General features: G+C 44.4%; 1 protein-coding gene across 4 annotated transcripts in view; it reads left to right on the top strand.

The window, feature by feature from the left end:
• Positions 1-22,424, top strand: part of cacnb1 (calcium channel, voltage-dependent, beta 1 subunit) — a 188,995-nt gene that overhangs the window by 120,143 nt on the left and 46,428 nt on the right. The window lies entirely within an intron of this gene.

Raw genomic sequence — 22,424 nt, 5'->3', positions numbered from 1 at the left:
TGGACCCACTAACTTGTGTAACAGTGAGTCTGTGCAGTAAGACCCCTTGCTGGTCAAACCTCGAATGGCCTACCCCTGTTCCTATGTTCCTTAACCCACTCCTCCACCTACCTTTTTGGCACAGCGAGGATTAACACATTTCTCAGTCAAACCTCTGCGACGACTCCTTGTTCTCCAGCTCCCTGTTGGCAAAATGAATTTCCACTGGGAATTCCCGTCCTAATGGGGTGAGGCTGCTGCAAATTGCACTGAAACTCCCATGAACGGATGAACGGTAGTTGGTGAAAATAAAATAAAAGTGGAGGGAAAGAAGTAAAATGCAACTTTTAAAATGCTTTTTAAAAAAAAATGCACTGAAATAAATGTAATAAAAACAAACCAAAAAGGCATAAATTACAAAAGTTCACTCTCTCAGAAAACCAAAGATAACACAACCATTAAAAGCCTCTGGTCTCAGGGCCAAGTGAAGTGAGTTTGGGAGTGCTCCAGGTTTGCATCAGCCCTCTGTGATGACCTTGGCATTTCAGGTGCAAATCACAGGGAATGCAGGGGAGGGAAGTCCTGCCAGCGTTCGTACAATTTTTGAAGATTTGATGAGGCTTGTATATCCCGGCAGCACATGCGTCTTGAGAACCCAGTGCAGCTCGTCTGGAACATGCAAGGCAAAGGCAGAGCAACACTCCCAGCACACTTTCAGGACAACCACTCCATCGCGGACTTCCTGACTCCATCCCCTCCCCTCCTCCCCCCAACCCACCACGGGAGCAGTGCAGCGGAAAATCTGGGCACCGCACCACAGGAAGGATATATTGGCCTCTGAGAGACTGCAGCGCAGATTCACCAGAATGATACTGAGCTTTAATGGGTCAAATTATGAGCACAGGTTGCATAAACTTGGTTTGTATTTCCTTGAGTATAGAAGATTAAGTGGTGATATAATTGAGGTGTTTAAGATGATTAAAGGATTTGACAGGGTAGATGGAGAGAAACTATTTCCTCTTGCATGTGAGTCCAGAACAAGGGGGCATAACCTTAAAATTAGAACTAGGCCGTTCAGGGGTGATGTCAGGAAACATTACTTCACACAAAGGGATGTGGAAATCTGGAACTCTCTCCCCTAAAAAAGCTGTTGAGGCTGGGGGTCAATTGATAATTTCAAAACTGAGAGTGATAGATTTTTGCTAGGCAAGGGTATTAAGGGTTAAGGAACGAAGACGGGTGGATGGGAGTTAAGATACTGATCGGCCAGGATCTAATTGAACGGCAGAACAGGCTCGAGGGGCTGAATGGCCTATTCCTGTTCCTATGCTCCTTAACCCACTCCTCTACCTACTTTTTTGACACAGCGAGGATTAACAAATTTCTCAGTCAAACTGTACAACGCTGAGAGAGCACAGCCAGCGCTGCACCAGACCTTTTTGATCACCTCTAATGAAGAACAATGTATATATTTGGATGTTACATGGTTGATGTTGGGTTACTTCTCATGGTCTTTCAAAATCTGTGCTTTAACTTTGTTTTGTCAATTGTTTTTCATTCCTTTTTAGTTATAAATTTTTGTGTTGATCAAGGTGAGCCATATTTGTGCTGGGAACAGAATACTAGAATGTCAGTACAAGAAATGCTCTCAAGTTAGGTGTAGCATGGTGCAGAACAACACTCCCTCCACTCCACCCTAGCACAATGCTTTAACACTAAATCAAAAGAGCTTACCCTACCGTACAATGTGACTGTTTCATTCCCCCCCACATCCTGTGGCTTCCCTGCATGAGATCGCCACCTTTTAGTGGGTGTTTGCAGTGCTGTGGACCCATGTCCACTGGGAACTGGGTTCAGACTGCAAAAGCTCCGTTCACAAAAGGATCCTTCCAGCCTGCAAAAAGAAGCGATCTTCGTCTCATTGCCCTGAGCTGCTCCAGCTCAAAGCTCGGAGGTGAAAGTGTGCTAACCCTAGATTTTGAAGGCCGAGAATCTTATATTTCTCCAGTGGATTTTATGCTCAGTAGTTCCAATATTCGTTAAGCTTGGACAGTTGCTGCCACTGTTGTGTAAATGTGTGAGTCATTTTCTTGGAATTCTATTTGGTTGTGACGTAGGTGGAGGGGAGGGGCTGTATATCTTTCATCCAAACTTTCTTCGTAAGTTAGAATGCACAAACAGCCCGACCCATTCTGTTGGAGGGTGGTGAGTTCTGTCGTGCAGCTCCAGGAGACGATCTCGTTGCAAGTTGGTCACTTGATTGATAAGGCAACGCCATGGAGAATTCGAGAAGCACAGCGTCAGTACAAAAATATGTTTGCCAGGAGACAAAAGTGGGAGACCAAATAAAATACGCTTATTATTGGGACTTCTTTATGAAAAGTTTTACACTTAATCTGTTGACTTATTTCCTAAATGGTCATTGGGAATTTAGATTCCTCTGAGCGCATTGATTAACACGTGTTTGCTATTTAAGGCAGTCACTAACCTGTTTATTTTTAACAGGCGAATGATTGTGTTAAAATAGCACATTTAAAGAAATTTTATGCAAATATGTTAACCAGAGGAAATCAAACAGCAATTGGGGAAGAATTCTCATCCTTGTTTTCAAATCCCTCCATGGCCTGGCCCCTCCCTATCTCTGTAACCTCCTTCGGCTCTACAACCCTCGGAGATCTCTGTGCTCCTCCAATTCTTGCCTCTTGCGCCTCCCTGATTTTAATCGCTCCACCATTGACGGCCGTGCCTTCAACTGCCTAGGCCCTAAGCTCTGGATTTCCCTCCTCAAACCCCTCTATCTCTCTCTCTCCTCCTTTTTAAGACGCTCCTTAAAACCTATCTCTTTGACTAAGCTTTTGGTCGCCTGTCCTAATATCTCCTGATGTGTTTCAGTGTCAAATTTTGTTTGATATTTGTGCCTGTGAAGCACCTTGGGATGTTTTACTACATTAGAGGCACTATATAAATGCAAGTTGTTGTTGTTAAAGACTCTACCTGTGTGCTAAGCATAGCAAACTTGTGACCCCCATCCTTTCTAAACAGGTTTAGTATTCCAATGCTGAGAGGGAATGTTCTCCTCTGTGTCATTCCTTGTACTGATTACTTCACAGTGTGCTATCACAGTGTACACTGTTCATCATCTGTTCTGACAGTTGCAATTGGCAACAAAGTAGGCCTAATGTTGAATAGAGCCCCCTGTGTGAATATATTATCTGCAGATCATAAATGAGTGGATGAGATTCTAATCCTCCCGAGCCTCTGGTGGTATCTTCTATAATGAAAGCATGCATCTTTTAATGGCTGTCACGGTAACAGCAATAATCATTCAAGCATCTTCCCACGATACCTATAAAATGGCACAGCCCATTAATCTTGGCGATTCACATGTTTTAATTTAGGAATAATGGTTGTGTGAGTGCATAGCGATATAGGCTTGAAGGTAGGTTATTTAGTTTGGGGATTAGAACATAGGAAAGGAGGGAATAAGTAAAGCCCATCAGGCCATTCCTTCCACACTCCTTGCATAATCCACCCTATCATGAATTCAACCCCACCCATTTCATCTCTTGATAGAAGTTCTGCATAAATACTCTTTGATCCCCAAAGGTGATCAAACAAAATGACAGAATATTCATCAACCCCTTCATCTTCACGATTCAACTCTAGCTGCTTGTACAGCGCCCTGCCTCCCAAAGACCCAGCAGCACAGAGACCATTTAGTTCCATTGTAAGGAGTCTTACAACACCAGGTTATAGTCCAACGGCTTTATTTACAATCACAAGCTTTCGGAGGCTTCCTCCTTCGTCAGGTGAGTGTGGGATTCTATAAAGGTACAGCATATATAGTCAGAGAACTATATATGACTATTCTCTGACTATATATGCTGTACCTTTATGGAATCCCACACTCACCTGATGAAGGAGGAAGCCTCCGAAAGCTTGTGATTTTAAATAAAGCTGTTGGACTATAACCTGGTGTTGTAAGACTCCTTACATTTGTCCACCCCCCAGTCCATCACCGGCATCTCCACATCACATTTAGTCCCATGCAGTAGTTGGTCATTTCAGTCTATCTTTATGACCTTTATTTCCATTCCTAAGTTCCTTTTTTGAAAGTGTCCATTGATATTGGATCAGCAGTGCTGCTCGTATTCTGTACCACACAACCACTACTCCGTGAGAGGGAAAAAAAGTATGAAACGGGTCAGCCCGTACAGCAGTGAAATGATTTGATGTGTTCGTGCATGTCAGCAAGTTTTTAATGCAGCAATTGAAAACTGGAACAGTGGTTAAACAGACAGCATCGCATTCCACTAGAAGCGTTACTTATTGACACCCTGCGATCAGTGCAGAACGTAAGGATGGAAGAATGAGAAATGACCATTTGGCTGTACCAGCCCACTCCGTGATCTGCGGCCTGTTACAGGGCGTCCAAGGCCAACAACAACTTGTATTTATATAGAACTTTTAACGTAGGAAAACGTCCCAAGGCACTTCACGGGAGGGTTATCAAGCGAAATTTGACACCGAGCCACTTAAAGGAGGTAATAGGTCAAGTGATGGTCAAAGAGGTAAGTCTTAAGGAGCATCTTAAAGGAGGAGAGAGAGAGGGAGAGGTTTAGGGAGGGAGCTTGGGACCTGAGCAGCTGAAGGCACGGCCGCCAATGGTGGAGTGATTAAAATCAGGGATGTGTAAGAGGCCAGAATTGGAGGAACTCTGAGCTCTCGAAGGGAGGAGGTTACAGAGATAGAGAGGGGGGCAAGGCCACTCCACGATCTAGAGCATCGTTTCAGCATCTGATCTAACTGTTCCGCATCTTATTCTTTCTTCAACCGCATGTCCCTCTGCACTCTGCTGAATCAGGAATTGACCTGATTTCCCTGAGTGTTTCAACACTAGGCGACAGTCTGCTCTGTCAACATCAGTAGCGTAAATATTTGAGGGCCGGGTCTTGCTCAAAGAGAGAGCCAGGTTTGCCAACCCTCCAAGATTGCCGTGGTGTTTCCAGGAATTAAAGATTAATCTCCTGGACACTGCTGCAATGAACCCTGGAGAAAAATCATAGGGGCATTTTCAAAAAAAAATGGGTGTTTTTCATTTCCTTTGAACACTTTTTTTGTTTATTTGTTATGAAAATATTGGTGATGCGGAAAATTGGCTGTTCAAGTGACCGTCAAGATTCACCCAAATCAGGTAACAAAGAGCCTGTTCGCTTTCCAATTGGCGTGGGAACGCAGTGCGCTATGAGGATGGACGTGTTGGACCACCAACGGTGGGGGCGGGGCGGTTGGAGGCGGGAGGCCATGTGCTGAAACCTCCAGGAATACGTCCAACCAGAGTGGGCAACCCTCAAGCGCGGTTTGGAGAATTGAGTGTGGAAGGCAACACATCAACCGATGGCACTCCGGAATTTTAGTGTCCGGAAATTTAGGAGTGCAGTGAATTGGGTGTGCTGTCCTCCACACCGGATGCTCTGATCCACACTCACATCAAGCAAGACTGGAAGTTTGATGGAACAACCCCACAGCAAACATACTTCACGCTTTTCGTCATCTGCAAAACAAAAAGAGCCAATTAATTATTTGCTTGGGAATGAGCTGCATCTGATCTCTTAAGGGACAAGATGGTTCTGGTCTTATGGGGTCTGTGGAAGACAGCAGGCCAGAATTGAATGATGAAGGTGTGAAAACAGCTCAATATTCTGGAGTATTGCTTGGCAGCTTTTAGGATTGGAGAGTGTTTCAGCAAAACTTCCCATCGGGAGATTGAGTAGGGGAGGTAGAGTCCAGGATAGAGTCGACTGTACATAGTTTATTGAAGGAGTGGACTTGTTAGTGAAATTCTGCGCTTTCTTGTGTTGTTTGGATTTGGGCTGCCCTCTCAATGGAAAAAATGCATCGCCTATTGTGGGACTGGGCAGTAAGGTCCCAGGTTTGATTCCCTGGTCTGTGCTGAGTTAGCCAATATCAGCTGCAGAAAGAGTACATTTGAACTCGGTGCCACTGAGCTAGGGAGCGGATAGATCAGCCGGACTTCCTGCTTTTGAGCACCGACCTGCGATGCCCTGCTTGGAAGTGCATGTGTGCATGATAAATGACGGCGGGGTCGGGCTCAACTGTGACGCACGCCGTAGTCGAATACCCTGCACATATTCAGCAATGAAGAACGGTTGCTTGGGCTAGGATTGCCAGCCTCTAGTACAAGAGTCACTGCCTTCAGGAGAAAATTGAAAAGAATTTTAAATTCTCTGCCCCCCCACCCCCCACCCCGACCTGCTGCCAAACAGTTTTCAAACCGTGGATTTGCCCCAGCTCACTTGTGTTAAATCAATTTTAAACACTTGAAATGCTGTGCTACTCAATCACTTGTCGAAGGAAAACATCAAGTAGGAAAGGAATCTCTGCCTTATCAGCGCATAATGTAAAACAAGCTAACTGCACACACGCACGCAGAACACCATGAGACACATGTATTCATACATCAGGAAAAGGGGCTCTCGCTGTTACTATGACAGTTGCTTGGATTCCAGGCAGCGAATCAGATTGTGGGGCCAGCGTCATCTGCTGCAAGCTATTTTGAACTAAAGCCTTGATTCGAAGCTCGAATGCCAACCAGTGACCCCCTTCTCCAGTAGTTGCACTGTGGCCTTGCTCCTTTCGTAGTGGAAACGAAGGCTCAGTGGAGAGCACTTCACTGCGTGAGCTGTGCTGTGTTTCCGGGGAAACTTTGTCCTCTGTCGGAATTCGAACCTTTTGAGGGAAAAAATACTTTATTTGTTTTCCCGGAGTTAAGAAAACAAGAACTAAAAGAGAGAGGTTTGGGCGGGTGGGGCCACAAAAGTAGTGTCGTGTGTAAGCTGGATTCAAGTCTTTTCTCGTTGAATGTGGAGATGTACCTTTATGGACTTGATGATTCTGAAGTGGTAAGTCGATTTGAAAAGAAATAAATCTATTTTAACTACTTCCTGGAGTTGGTATGTTTTCTCTAACGGCTTAGTAGCTTATTTACATGATACAAAATTTGCTGTAAACGAAGCAGGCTTTTCAAGTTTAGTAAAAGTCCAACGCAGTTTATTGTACAATTTGTTGTCTATGGCCGTTAACTCCTGCCCGGAAGGCCTTGTTTCTATGCACCATCAAGGTTCGGAGGTTGCCAGTGGGGGCGTGCAGGAGGTTAACCGTGACCACACCTGGATTTGCCAGGTTTGAAGAGACTCTGACTTGCTGGCACGTGACACCCAACCTGCGGCCACTGCGCAGAACACATGGAGGTCTTAAAAGGCCACAATGGGCCACAGCTGTCTGTGTGCCTTAGCTATTATATGGATCGATAAGTTCAGGTACAGATCGTACCAGTTCACTTGAGGTCAGGGTGGCGTTTGCCTCGCGGGGGCCCTGTGCAAAGGTTCGGTTTGGGGCCCCTACGTTATGCTGGACAGTGATACTAAATACGACTCAGTTAATCGCTGCTGAAGTTGATAGTCAAGATTGATTTATTTCAGTCCTTAAACTTATCACCGGGCTCGTTCAGGGCGTCTGACTGGCTCAGAGATCCCGTGCAGTTTCACAGGTTACACCATCCCAAATTTAATGGCTCCACCATTGGCGGCCGTGCCTTCAGCTGCCTCGGTCCTAAACTCTGGAATTTCCTCCCTAAACCTCTCCGCCCCTCTACCTCTCCTCCTTTAAGGCGCCCCTTAAAACCGACCTCTTTGACCAAGCTTTTGGTCACCTGTCCTAATATCTCCTTATACGGCTCAGTGTCAAATTTTGTTTGATAACGCTCTCTGAAGCGCCTTGGGACGTTTTACTACGTTAAAGGCGCTATATAAATGCAAGTAGTTGTTCTAACGCCACTCCCTGCTTGTGGTTATTGTGTTGTTGTCAGAAACAAATTTACTCTCCCATTGGAAAATCTGATCATAATCACATCGAAACAGTCAGGCTGAGAAAACGAATACTGAATAGAGGGATTTGAAATTAGGGTTAAAAGCTGATGCTTTCTAAAGTTAATTTGTGAATGGAATCTAGAGTGAAGATAAACAGTAGGAGTTATCATCGCCTACGCTTACTGTCCGAGTAAGTGAGGCATCATCAAAATGATTTTCTCCCCCGCAGTCTTGTCCCTGCCTCTCCTGAAGGTGTTGACATTTTTCGTGGGTGTACAATTCTGCCATCAGGATAATGGAGCTGGCTTTAGCAATGTGAACGTGGGGGAGCTACCACGTAGAAATCACTTTCCAGCGGCCTAAACTAAGTGGCAAATAGAATAGTGCCTTAAGGGTATTTATTCTGTTGCTCTGTTTTGATCTCCATCAGAAAGCCATGTTTATTAAGAAACTCTTTAGTTGTGAGGTTATTGGCCGATAGAAAGCTCGGTTTTGTTAGTCATGGCGAAAGCTTTCTTGAATCAATTTTACATGAACTCTTTTTTAGGTGCTTTTCATTTAAGGAATTTACATGTTTAAAAAAAATAATAAATTACTCTCCCTATTTCCTGCCTTTAATTCCCACTTCCAAATCACAAGCCAGCTGGGGGCAGAGTGACAGCTTCACCACATTACAAGGGAAGGTGATATTGGAGCATAAATGAGGATACCATTCATTAATCTATTTAAAAGTGTAGGGGTTAAATTTTTTCCTTTGGTCCTCAGCGCGGAGCTTCACAAAGTGGTGTAGATCTTGATTTTGTGCAATGGTGTAAAAACAGGTGATGTTGAATTGGCAGCCCGTTGTACATCTCCCGATTTTTTTTATTTCAATCGAAGTCAACGGAAATAAAAATCGAGGTGTAGAACGGGCTGCGGACTCACTATCGGCCGTTTTACACCATTGCACAAAAGTCAAGATCTGCCCCACTTTGTGCGCAAATCAGGAATTGAGGCAGGGGCCTGCAATTTCCCATCCACTTATTTTAATTCTGCTAATTTGTGGAGTAACGGCCAAAAAGTGACCATGAAAGCTTGCTGGATTGTCGTATAAACTCATTCCAAAGAGGGGAAGCTGCTACCCCCTCCTTGGCCTGGTCTGTACATGTTTCTTGTCCGTACTATGTGCTGACTCTTAAGAGAAACTAGAGAGGGGAACAGATGTGGCCTTACCATCATTGGAAAATCATGGGCCCGTGAATCGGGCACTGGTCTGAATTCCTGAAGTGTCAGCTGTGGTTCAGTGGTGGTATTCTTGCCTCCTGAGTCAGAAGGCTGTGGGTTCAAGTCCCACTCCAGAGACTTGAGCATAAAATCTAGGCTGATACTCCCAGTGGCTCTGGAGCCACTATTTAGAAGAAAAGCAGGGGAGTCATCCCTGGTGTCCTGGCCAATATTTATCTCTCAACTAACATCTAAAAACAGATGATCTGGTCATTATCACATTGCTGTTTGTAGGACCTTGCTGTGTGCAATTTGGCTGTCACGTTTTCTACCTGCGTTACAACAGTGACTACATTTCAGAAGTACCTAATTGACTTTAAAGCACGTTGGGACGTCCTGAGGTCATGAAAGGCGCTGTATAAATGCAAGTCTTTATTTCCTGGCGTCCAACATTTTCGGTTTCCCATTACAGATTTTCACACACTAGGTGTACAAGAGATGCAAATTTATCCCATAGAGACAGGATAAATTGGAAAAAAGTGGGATTCCTCCTCTCCCTCTCAGGAGGACACAAGAACTTTTGGGGGTAAATTTTACGATTTAGCACTCCCGCATGGAGCTTCAGACAACGGGAAACCTTATTGGGAATTTGCGCATGGCCATCAGGTCTGAAGCTTGGGCCGCACAATTAATGTCTTCCCACAAGATGGATGATGCCCTGGGTAGGGTCGCCAACCCTCCAGGATTGTCCTGGATTCTCCAGGTATTAAAGATTAGTCTCCTGGACACTAACAACACCCAGGAGAAAAATCATAGGGGCATTAAAAAAAAATTGTATTTATTTTCATTCTCTTTGAACACTTTTTGTTTGTTCGTTATAAAATTATTGGAGATGGAGGGCGAAAAGCTGTTTGACCGGGCGGCGCAGTTGGAGGTGGGAGGTCATGTGATTGAAAACTCCAGGAATATGCCCATCAGAGTTGGCAACCCTGGCCCTGGGGCAGAACTGTTCTTCATGGCTACTGCAATGTGACGGGCTGCCAAATATAGTGACATATTCAGGGCATGTTGGATGTATTCAGTTTCCCCCATACCATGCTAGAAAAGGGAAGAACATTAGTGTGTGACCTCAAAGCTTCCGGCTGAAACAAGTGATTGTGAGTGACAGGCTGCCCTGGTATACGAACCTGTGACCCTTGGGGTCGCAGACAAGTCAACAGCCAGTTAACTGGGCAACTACCAGGCTGCATTTCGCCGATCCCTGATTCTCCTGTATATAAATAGGTGGCTCGGCAGATAAAGGCATGATTGAGATAAAGAGAGAAATAGGCAGCTTGAAATTGATAGTTCTGTGCAATAGATTGGCAGATCTGTGTATAGATAGGAAGACAAAAATAGGTTGAGAGTTTGGAATAAGTAACAACTTAGGGTCAGAAAGGCATCCAGGCACTTTCCGGATCAGATAAATAAAAATTTGAAAGAGAAACCGAGATAGAATTGATTGAAGGGCAGGAAACAAAAAGTTGACAAGTCTTTTGCAAGCAGGGATGGAGAAGGCAGGGAAACAGTGCCACATACTGTGGAATGCTGTCTTAGGGGCCTAGTGAGGACTGGGATAATGGAAGTGTGGAGCTTTAAGCAAGTAAGAGCACTAGCAATGACATTTTGGATGAGTTGCAGCTTGTGGAGGGTGGAAGCAGGGAGGCCGGCCAGGAAAACATTTGATTAAGTAACAAAGGCACGAATTAAAGTCCGAGTGGCAGAAGGGAAAAGTAGAAGCAGAGGTGGGCGATGTTACAGAGGTGGGAGAAGATAGTCTTAGTGACAGAATGGATGCGGAGAAGGAAACTGCGGTTGGGATTGAGCAGCAGGCTGAGGTTCTGCACCACTGGACTCGAGCTGAGGTGACAATCAGATGGTTGACTGAGTGATGGAAAAGGCTCAGGAGTCAAAAAGGAGGCTTCAATTTTTCTAATATTGAAGTGGGGGAAATTTTGATTCGTGCAAGATGTAATGTCAGACAAGCAGTTGGAAAGAGGGGGAACTATTTTGGAGAGGACAACAACTTGCATTTATATAGCGCCTTTAACGTAAAGTATTGCAAGGTGCTTCACAGGAGCGTTATCGGACAAAAATTGATTGAAATATAGTGTCATGAGTGTACATACAGAACCTGATTGTGCACATCCAGATGTTATCACCAAGGGAAGCGTGTAAACAAGGAAGAGGAGGGGACCATTGATAAATGCCAGCAGTGGTTGTGTGTGGACTGTAGTTGAAACTATTTGCAAGTGTGTAGTGAGGTTGATAGGGAGGCAGATAGGCAGATGTTGAATGATATAGAGATAGAAAGATAGATGTATATTACCCCCAACATAAGTTTTTTTTAAAAAAAGAATTTCTGTTGAATAGCACGTTATGAGACAAACTTGACATGAAAGGAGTGTAAAGATTGGACTCTTTTAAAATCTGCCTATTTGACCGGGAGGTGTACATTGCCACAGAGAAAATGCAGCTGAGGAAGAGGCCTCTCCACCCCCCCCCACCCCCCCCACCCCCCCCACCCCCCCCTCCTCCAGCTCGGCCACTGACAAAAGATATCTCTTTGTTCAGGCGGAGCTCAGTCATGCTGGGCCACTGCTCCCAACTGCACCAGATGCCTGTTCCTTTCCATCACTCTGACAGCCTCGGTACAGTTGTGTTTTTGTTTGGCCTCAGTTAACCCGCGGTAGGAAAAGCTCAGTGGGTCATTCACCCTTTGACTGCTGAATTATGAAAGTTACATTGTGATGCCACCCACCAACATTCCCATCACCTAATACCTACCATTGGGCTCTTGCGTCGCTAAAAAACCCTTCAGGCAAAAGCATCTAGAGTTCACAAGGTCCATTGATGAAAAATGACTTTCTGCATATGTTAAATTGCAGAGGATCCTGCAACAGGATTCAAATGAAACTTTTTCCTGTCCCCACTTGTAGCATTGAGGATGATCCCAGGTCATGATCCTCGATTTGTGCTCAGCCATCTATCTGATCTCAACTAGACCAGAGTAGGGACGCTGCACTTAGTTTGTGAGCCCAGGCTATGAAATCAGCCTGCTTCTGAGCCAGTGACTCCTGTCAGAGTGCACGCATGTGTGGCTGTCAAGGGAGGATGAGAGTTGGCTCAACTGTGATGCCTTGATGGTTGAATAACCTTTTGACAGCTCACTGTTTAGGATCACACAGGAACAATGACCACTTTGACAAGGTATTGAAGGTCATCAAATGTGTTTGGTACGACTGCCCCAGCCTGTGTCACACCTTCAGGAGAAGAGGGAAGAAAAGTAGGGGAAAATCCTCCTTCAAAACATCTCTGCCCTGAAGTTCACTCATGATCCCGCAATTAGAATTAGTGAAAACACAAAATATTTATTGAAAGTTGCAGTTGTCACAAGTTTTCTTTTTCTGGGCTCTATAAGATTCAAGGAAGATCTATATCCAACAGGCATGCATAGCAAGATTTCCCCAATATTTCCAATACTGAATGAAAAACTTTATCAAACTGTTTTTGTAAGAAGCAGCACTGATCCAGGCTCTGTCTTAAGGAGGACCCACCTGATCTTGCTCTCCGGGAAAGCCCCGCTCCGACCTCGCTCTCAGGCTGGACCAGACCTGACCCTTCCTGTAGGCAACACCCACCCTGACCCCACCATCAGGCAGGATGCACCCTGACCCTTCTCTCTGGTAGGACCTGACCCAACCCTACTTTCAGGGAGAGCCTAATCATATCCTGCTCACAGAGAAGACCTGGACCAATTCTGGTGTCAGGAGGTCCTGATCTTGCTCTGCTCTCGGGAGGTTCCCAATCCTGCAAGATCACCTTTTCTGGCACCAATTAATTGTGTCGACGACAGTTTGTTCCATTGAAATTCGTAGTTTCCTGTGCTCTAACAGATCAAGCTCCTACCAGCAAGACCACTTGGCAGTGCAGCTGCTAATCTTCCATCATGCCCGGCTGACGTTGCGGTTATGTTCCACCTCACAACTGGATCAATTCTGGAACACGTTTTAAGTGCACTGGTGGACCTCCCACAGTGTTGCTCATGGGCTTTGGACAAGGTCCATGCACTACTTATATAATAAGAGTCTAAATGGGATAGAGAAGCCAAGGGATCTGGGGGTACAGATACATAAATCACTAAAAGTAGCAACACTGGTTAACAAGGCCATAAAAAAGCCAAACCAAGCACTGGGGTTCTTTTCTTGAGGGATACAATTGAAAAGCAAATAAGTTATCTTAAACTTATACAGAACCTTGGTTAGACCAGACTCGGAGTATTGTGCACAGTTCTGGCCTCCATATTACAGAAAGGATATCGAGGCATTGGAGAGGGTGCAAAAAAGATTCAGAAGGATGATACCAGAACTGAGAGGATATATGTATCAGGAAAGGCTGAACAGGCTAAGTCTCTTTTCTCTAGAAAAGAGAAGGCTGAGGGGTGACCTGATAGAGGTCTTTAAGATAATGAAAGGGTTTGATAGGATAGACATAGAGAAAATGTTTCCACTTGTGAGGGAGTCCAAAACTAGAGGTCATAAATATAAAACAGTCACTAATGAATCCAATAGGGAATTCAAGAGAAACTTCTTTACCCAGTGAGTGGTTAGAATGTGGAACTCGCTACCACAAGGAGTAGTTGAGGCAAATAGCATAGATGCATTTAAGGGGACACTAGATAAGCACATGAGGGAGAAAGGAATAGAAGGGTGGGCTGATAGGGTTAAATGAAGTAGGGAGGGAGGAGACTTGTGTGGAGCATAAACACCGGCATAGAACAGTTGGGCTGAATGGCCTGTTTCTGTGCTGTAGTTTTGATGTAACTCGATGTAAGGTCGGGCTGTGCATGTGGCAGGGTCTAATGTGGGGAGGTGGGTCCTGGTGTGGGTGGAGGCCAGCACTGAGGCTTAGGATGAGGGTAAATACTGGCCTGAGATTTAAGGGTGTGCAGATAGCAGGGCCACTTCCCCCTCCCACACTTGGGTATCTCTCCCTCCCTTGTTTCTTCTTTAACAGGCGCTCTCTTACTTTGTCCTTTCCTCTATTTCCTTCCCTCCCAGCCCAACAGGGTGTCTGTCCCTCCCCTACCAGGTCCCCAGGAGGATTACATAAAAATTACAACATGGAAACAGGCCATTTGGCCCAACCAGTCCATGCTGGTTTATATCCTCCGCAGTTGCAGTAGTCCTATTCCCATATCCCCACTTAGTTACTAGAATCCCTTTATTCCTCTTTCCTTCAATCATATCTAACCTATTCTTAAATGTTGACATGGTCTCTGCTTCAATCACTAACTTTGGTAGTGCATTCCAAAGCCCCAAGCCTCTGTGTAAAAATGTTTTGCCTGCTCTCTGTCCTACTTCCCATATATTTAATTTTGTATCTGTGTCCCCTTGTTCTAGACCCTTCAACCAATGGAAACTGTTTGCTTCTGCCTATCCTGACCCATCCCTTCATAATTTCAAACATCTCCATTAAATCACCCCTTAAACTCCTCTGTTCTAACAAAAACAGCCCTAAGTTTTGACGTCTGTCTTTGTATTTATATCTGCTGATACCAGGCAGCATCTTTGTGAATCTGCAGTGTCGCCTCAACATCCTGACTATAGCGTGGAGCCCAAAACTGCGCACAGTACTCCAACGGTGGTCTTACTAACATTTTATACAGATTTACGCCAGTAATAACAACAAGTTGCATTTATACAGCGCCTTTAACGTAGTAAAACGTCCCAAGGCGTTTCACAGGAGTGATTTTCAAACAAAATTTGACACCGAGCCACTTAAGGAGAAATTTGGACAGGTGACCAAAAGCTTGGTCAAAGAGAGAGGTTTTGAGGAGAGAGGGGTTTAGGGAGGGAATTCCAGAGCTTAGGGTCTAGGCAGCTGAAAGTATAGCCGCCATGATGGGGCGATTAAAATCGGGGATGCACAAGAGGCAAGAATTGGAGGAATGCAGAGATCTTAGTGGGTTGTAGGGCTGGAGGAGGTTACAGAGCAAGGGAGGGGCCGTTATATCTCGACTTTAATAAAGAACATAAGAACATAAGAAATTGGAGCAGGAGTAGGCCAATCGGCCCCTCGAGCCTGCTCCGCCATTCAATAAGATCATGGCTGATCTGATCCCAACCACAAATCTAAAGAACACAAGAAGTCGGAGCAGGACCCGGCCACATAGCCCCTGGGCCCTCTCCGCCACCCACAGGGCATTGACCGATCCGAACTCAGCTTCATGTCCAATTTCCTGCCCGCTCCCCATAACCCCTAATTCCCTTTACTTCTAGGAAACTGTCTATTTCTGTTTTAAATTTATCTAATGATGTAGCTTCCACAGCTTCCTGGGGCAGCAAATTCCACAGACCTACCACCCTCTGAGTGAAGAAGTTTCTCCTCATCTCAGTTTTGAAGGAGCAGCCCCTTATTCTAAGATTATGCCCCCTAGTTCTAGTTTCACCCATCTTTGGGAACATCCTTACTGCATCCACCCGATCAAGACCCTTCACAATCTTATATGTCTCAATAAGATCGCCTCTCATTCTTCTGAACTCCAATGAGTAGAGTCCCAATCTACTCAACCTCTCCTCATATGTCCGCCCCCTCATCCCCGGGATTAACCGAGTGAACCTCGGTTAATTTGTGGGCGTTTCTAACCCACTGTCATTTTAAAAGAAAAAGTCTTGAGTTCATTCCATTTATTAATCAAAATGGGACATAAGATGTGAGTGACGTAGTTTTATCTAAGACTGTTATAAAAGAACAAAGGAAATATTTGGATCTATACTGTGCACTTATAGAGTCATAGAGTTATACAGCACGGATAGAGGCCCTTCGGCCCATCGTGTCCGCGCCGGCCATCAAGCCCTGTCTACTCTAATCCCATATTCCAGCATTTGGTCCGTAGCCTTGTATGCTATGGAATTTCAAGTGCTCATCCAAATGCTTCTTGAATGTTGTGAGGGTTCCTGCCTGAGGCAGTGAGTTCCAGACTCCAACCACCCTCTGGGTGAAAAAGTTCTTTCTCAAATCCCCTCTAAACCTCCCGCCTTTTACCTTGAATCTATGTCCCCTTGTTATAGAACCCTCAACGAAGGGAAAAAGCTCCTTAGTATCCATCCTATCTGTGCCCCTCATAATTTTGTACACCTCAATCATGTCCCCCCTCAGCCTCCTCTGCTCCAAGGAAAACAAACCCAATCTTCCCAGTCTCTCTTCATAGCTGAAGCGCTCCAGCCCTGGTAACATCCTGGTGAATCTCCTCTGCACCCCCTCCAAAGCGATCACATCCTTCCTGTAGTGTGGCGACCAGAACTGCACACAGTACTCCAGCTGTGGCCTAACCAGTGTTTTATACAGCTCCATCATAACCTCCTTGCTCTTATATTCTATGCCTCGGCTAATAAAGGCAAGTATCCCATATGCCTTCTTTACCACCTTATCTACCTGTTCCGCCGCCTTCAGGGATCTGTGAACTTGCACACCAAGATCCCTCTGACCCTCTGTCTTGCCTAGGGTCCTCCCATTCATTGTGTATTCCCTTTCCTTGTTAGTCCCTCCAAAGTGCATCACCTCGCACTTTTCCGGGTTAAATTCCATTTGCCACTGTTCCGCCCATCTGACCAACCCATCTACATAACAAAACTTGTGAAGGGCAGATGTTCCTGTCCCTGGGGTTATTGGATTGCCCAGGCACAGCAATAACCGGAGAATCGAGCGTGCTCTGCGTGGACTCCTCCCAATTTTCCATTCATGGGTGGAAATTCAGACCGACTCCCTCGCAGGCAGGCTCTTCTCCCCAACACCCTGCAATCTGATAGCCCCGGATGCAGGAACAGGGGAATCTGCCCACTCTATCTTTCGTGCTCCAACAGCCTGAATTGCTGCGCAGTAAATCCTTCGGCTACTGTGCAATCTTTCAATTTCAGTGATGGCTCCTTCGTGTGAAATGCAATTGGACAGTAACTGACCATAAAGCTTTTAGGAGCAGCGTTTACAGTCTGAACGAATGATCGATATCAGTTACTGTGTAACAAAATCTATTGCTTCACTGTGTAAACTTGAATCGGAGACTGAACTGTAAAACACGCAACGTAATTTACCACTTTGTGGCATTTTTTCTAAAGATTTTCGCTCTCCTGAGATGCACGAGAGGAGAAAAAATCTTATGTAAATTAATGTTGTATTTTAGTGACTGTATACTATTAAATATATGGGAGTTGGTAGACAGATCAATTTTACTCAGAGTAAATGCCACTTAAAGCCACATTACTGGGTAATAGTGGATATCACTACTGCAGCAATTCCACCTCTCATATTGTGTTAGCAGAACATTACTGAATAAATTTGCCTTATCAGAGGTTTAGGAGGATCTTTAAAGGAAAAAAGGCGAACTCCCCCACAGTGCTTTGGTGGGTAAATAAACTGCACAATGTGGGACTAAGACATAGGGACCACAACGTCACAGGTTTGGTCCCTGGTCTGAGCTGAAGCTCGCCACATTTAAGGAGTAATTTTCCAATTTCATTGCCATCGGGGATGTTCATCCACTGGCAGTGCATGTCGGAAATTCAGGTGCACCGTACGCTACGTTCCAATGGTCATGTTGGAAAGTTGTATATAGGACGTGCACAAATTTCCGACATGCGCTCCCCATTGGTGGGGTTTCCAAGTTACTGTTGGGGGTTGAGTTAACTTATCTCAGCCAGCATGGGTAGTTGGGGTACCACAGTTGTCCTCAGGGCAGGAGAGGGGAAAATCAGCCAGGGCTACCAGTCCTGACCTGATGCTGACGAGGCCCTGCCCTCAAAATGAAGCAGTCCTCCCGCCGGGACTGTCTGGTGACTGGCGCATTCCACCGGCCAGCCACACAGAATTGGCTTGTGGGGGGGGGGGTGGGGGGGGATATCTACACCGCTGATTATATATGTAAAACACGGATGGTTTGCATCTATTTGAATACATTCAAAGCATTGTAATACAGTGGAAAATCACTACCATGATATTCAGTTGACTCTAAGGTGCTGTGGATTGAAGGCCCTGCTAGAAATGTGGTAGCACTGTTTCCATATCTATAACCAAGAACATAAATCCCACTCAAAATAACAATAGCTGCTTGGTGACATGCAGTTCAGAGGCAGAAGTGATAAACTGCACTGTAGGTGACAGAAAACTACTCATCAAACTATATCGCTACTCCAGCAATTTATAATCTAAATTCCTGCCCCCAGTCGGAGGAAAATTCATGACCCAACCTCATCTCTCCACATTTGGCCAAAAACCTCATTTGGCAAACTAACATGTTGAATGAGATCCTGATCTTTCTTTCTCTGTCCCTCACTTCCCGCCAAGCAGGGGAAGCATGCAGCGTTCGGGCAGAGGAACTGAGCTGTCGTGGCTTATGGGACGATCTTGGCAGGGTGTAGGAAGTTTGAATCTGTGCTGATTTTCAACGACAAATGCGGATCAGTGGACATTGGTCCCGGAATGCGTTGGTTTGTGTAAAACGCAGACAGTTGGTGTACGTGTGGGTTACGTTTCACCAGATTCATTCTTGAGGGGCCCTTACATTAATCGGAGAGAAAAGACTTGCTTGCCACCAATCAGCGATGCACTGAAACCCAAGTCCCTGAGGTGGAAGGAGAGTGTGTACCATCCAGTCCTTGCAAAATGAAACACTTACCTTCTTTTCCTGAGCCACTTTTATACTGGCATTGGTTTATTTTGGATTCTGGGTTAATAGCTGTCGTGAGCTGGATCTTTGTACTTACGTTGCTGAATTTGGCTCCTATATCCCTGCGATGGAATCATAAGTAGGGTTGCCAACCCTCCAGGTTGTCCTGGAGTCTCCAGGAATTAAAGAGTAATCTCCTGGACACTGCTGCGTACAACACCCGGGAGAAAAATTACAGGGGCATTAAAAAAAATTTTAATTTCCTTGGAACACTTTTGTTTTATTAGTTATAAAAGTATTGGAGATGGGGGGAGAAAGGCTGTTTGGGGGGAGGATGTTGGAGGCAGGAGGTCATGTGATAAAAGCTCCATGACTACGTCCAACCAGTGAGCAACTTTAATCATAGGTAGGTTGCAGGTCTGTTTTTCCCCTCCCAGATAGCAGAATGGCTGATGCCAACTGCAGTAACGTAAAATGACCCAGCTCAAATAATACAACCCAACACAGTCTGGAGGTTGAATCTGGGACCTTACTGCTTTGTGCCATCCCGTATTATGCAGACAGTGCATTTACTCACTAAGTTATCAAGGGAGCTGATCAATTCTGCTTCCTTTTTATTGTCTTTTGTTGGCCTCTCTAGTTGAAGGCATGGTGTCAATATTGAACCCTGCAGGCACTAATGGGGAGAAGAAAAAAGACAAAAATGTGAATGATTCTTTTGAAATGGTTTTGGTTTTTAGAAACTGTTTTGGATGGTGAGACTCTCTCTTTGAGCAGTGCTTATTACTGATGAAGGAATGGTTCATAAGAATCTGTCGCACAACAACTTGCATTTATATAGTACCTTTTAACGTAATAAAACGTCCCAAGGTGCTTCACAGGAGCGATTATCAGACAAAATTTGACGCCGAGCCACTTAGAGAGATATTGGGACAGGTAACCAAAAGCTTGATCAAAGAGGTGGGTTTTAAGGAGTGCCTTAAAGGAGGAGAGAGGGGCGGAGAGGTTTCGGGAGGGAATTCCAGAGCTTAGGGCCAAGGCAGCTGATGGTACAGCCGCCAGTGGTGGCGCAATGGAAATATCGGGGCCACACGCAAAGTGAGTAAACAAATTTGAAAATGCCAAAAAGCAAAATAGGACTGAAAAAGAACAATTCATCCCCGATTTTATTTCTCCGCAGTATTTCTCCCTCGATGGTAAACTGACCTGTGTGTGTTTCGCGAGGATGTATTCCTGATTGCATACCTGCTGCTAATACACACAACCCACCATTCATTTCCTGCTTTACAGCAAATGGTGGACATGTGGGTTTTGTCTGTGGCTGGAGACTTGTGTATTTATACCTAAATCGTAAATGTGAGTGTAAATAATGGTTTTATAATTTTGTTACTAATATTGAACAGAGGAATTCCTCTGCACGGGTAAACCAGTAACAAGAGAGAACATCTGAGTGTGCTGGTTAGTGCCACTGTTATGTAATGACTATAATAAGTCACATTTCATGTGATTCCAGGATTTTTACTAATGCTTTGGGACTGTATTCTGTTTATAATTAGGACCACTGGCTAATGGTGATTGAATAAGTTTACAAAAGCAGAGTTTTCATCCTGTATTAAAGAAGGAACATTATGCCCTATGCTGTACCTTATGCACGTATGGCTTTATCGAATCATTAAATCGTACAGCACAGAAGAGGCCATTTGGTCCATCGTGCCTGTGCTGGCTCTTTGAAAAAGCTGTCCAATTAGCCCCACTCGCCTGCTCTTTCCCCATAATTGGCTTTTATACCTGTAGCAGGAAAAAGACTTCTTTCTGTGACTGAGGGTAGTCAATATACAAATCTGTTTTTGGTTTTATGTTCAATTTCACTGAGAGTTGACTGGCTTATTTTGTTGGTGACTCTATCTATTCAAAGACAGATCAGATCGGATCAGGTCTGTTGGATGACTTTGAAATGAGAATGTAGGTAACTTTTTGAAGACTGGGAGAAGCAGACAAATTAATTATCTGTAATGGCTGACCCATTAAGGATATCTGGAGAGAAAGACACTTAAATGTCTCAAGATTTACACCTGTGACATGAAAGGCCTTTTTTTAGTATGAAGTTACTGCCATAACTCCTCTAACTTTCATTCAGGTGTTCAAATGAAAGGAATTAGAAATGTATGGGATAATCAAGGACACCCTGTGTGCATTTGTTAATGGCCAAATTTAATAAAGGTGTTTGAAAAACTGACTGATTACTTCTAATGCATTCCCTTTATCTAGATAATGTGTATGGATTTTCAGAAGGTGTTCAATAAATTGTCTCACAGGAAGCTTGTTACAATTTGGGAGAGATGGCCTAAGAGGAAATGCCGCAGCATGCACAGAAAATTGGTTGAGCGACAAGAAACAAAGGGTTAGGTTTAATGTGGCTGCTCTCATTGGAGAAAAGCTGGAAGTGGTGGACCCCAGGGATCAGTGCTGGGTCCACATTTTGTTCTTGATATATTTATGTAGATGATTTGAGCATGGATGTAGGAGCATTGTATTGGATTTTGGTGACTGCCAAACCTCCTACTTTTGTGCTGTCAGGAGGAGGACTGTAAAACACTTGAGAAGGACATAGGCAGGTTTGTGTAGTGGGCAAACAGGTGCCAGATGAAATTCAATGCAAAAAGTATGAGAGAACACATTTTGGGATGGAATAGGGTTGTAAACTCAATGACTGACAAGGCACTGAAGGATGTGCATGAACAGAAAGACATAGGGGTGCAAATATACAATTCCTTGAAATGCAATTCCCAAGTAGATAAAGCCATAAAAAGACCAATAGTGTTTTGGGTTTTATAAATAGGAGCATAAAGCACAAAAATAAAAAGAGATTTTGATTAATTTTTACACTGCAATGGTTAGGCCACATTTTGTGCTAAACTCTCTGGTGTGTTTTATTATTTATTCTTTCTCTAGTGTGGATGAGTATACATGAATTGATCTGCTCCAGTGGTCCAGGGATACTCGCATGATAACCCTTGAGATTGAAGCAAATACTTGAAACTATGGGCCTTGAAGCCAAAGCACTAAATTCCTGAACATATGGCCATGTCTATTGCTCCTTTTACAACAACAACTTGCATTTATAAAGCACCTTTTTAATGCAGTAAAATGTCTCAAGGCGCTTCACAGGAGTGTTATCAGACAAAATTTGACACCGAGCCAAAAAAAAGGTGACCAAAAGCTTGGTCAAAGAGGTAGGTTTTAAGGAGCGAATTGAAGAAGGAGAGAGAGAGGTAAAGAGGCAGAGATGTTTAGGGAGGGAATTCTAGAGCTGAGGGCCGAGGTAGCTGAAGGCACCAATTACTCCTGATAACTCAAGCCCAAGACCATGTGCTAATGGCCGTATTTATACACTGAGACTGCAACTTCAACCCATCATTCTGAGCCATCTTTTAAATCCTTCATAAATGTTCAAAATGCAGATTTTTCATAGTGAGTCAACAGGAATAATATTTGGGAAAAGTACAGCACACGAATATAAATCAGATATTTAAAAATAATTCCTGGATTCACTTGGGGCATCAATTTCCTGAGACACTTCTATGAATAAATGTAACAAATCACTTCTGCAGAACCGCACAACCAAAAATGTTATTAAAATCTGTAATGCT

The sequence above is a fragment of the Heptranchias perlo genome, chromosome 30 (genome assembly GCF_035084215.1).
Source record: "Heptranchias perlo isolate sHepPer1 chromosome 30, sHepPer1.hap1, whole genome shotgun sequence".
NCBI lineage: Eukaryota > Metazoa > Chordata > Chondrichthyes > Hexanchiformes > Hexanchidae > Heptranchias > Heptranchias perlo.
This window is presented reverse-complemented; position numbering and strand designations above follow the sequence as displayed.